The sequence below is a fragment of the Buceros rhinoceros genome, unplaced genomic scaffold (genome assembly GCF_000710305.1).
Source record: "Buceros rhinoceros silvestris isolate BGI_N320 unplaced genomic scaffold, ASM71030v1 scaffold29186, whole genome shotgun sequence".
Taxonomy (NCBI): domain Eukaryota; kingdom Metazoa; phylum Chordata; class Aves; order Bucerotiformes; family Bucerotidae; genus Buceros; species Buceros rhinoceros.
The window spans coordinates 1-384 of NW_010417374.1; positions in this window are offsets into that span (position 1 = coordinate 1).

A 384-nucleotide genomic window follows, 5' to 3' on the forward strand; every position below is an offset into this window, starting at 1 on the left:
GGGATGGGCTCCCTGCGGGTCTGTGTGCCCTCACTTTGCTCCTGCTCGGACACCGAATGTGGGCAGTAGGGGCTGTTCATGGGCAGACCGAAGCCACAACCCCGATCCCCTCGCTGCTGTGTGTTACTGGGACCGTTGCCTGTCACTCTGTCACCTCTGCTCGCTGTCACTCCTGCTGCTGAGAGCCAGCACATAATGTACCTTTCCAGGCATAGTCACGGGCTCGGATGAGCCCAGAAGGTGCTTTAGGGGGAGCAGGGGGAGCTGCGGGGCTCTGCGCTGTGCCCGGGGTTGTGGCTTCAGCTCTGTGGGGCCGCAAACGCAATGGGGCCCGTCGAGGTGTTTGCTGAAGACGCTGGGTCACTTCACGGTGTTTTTGATGGC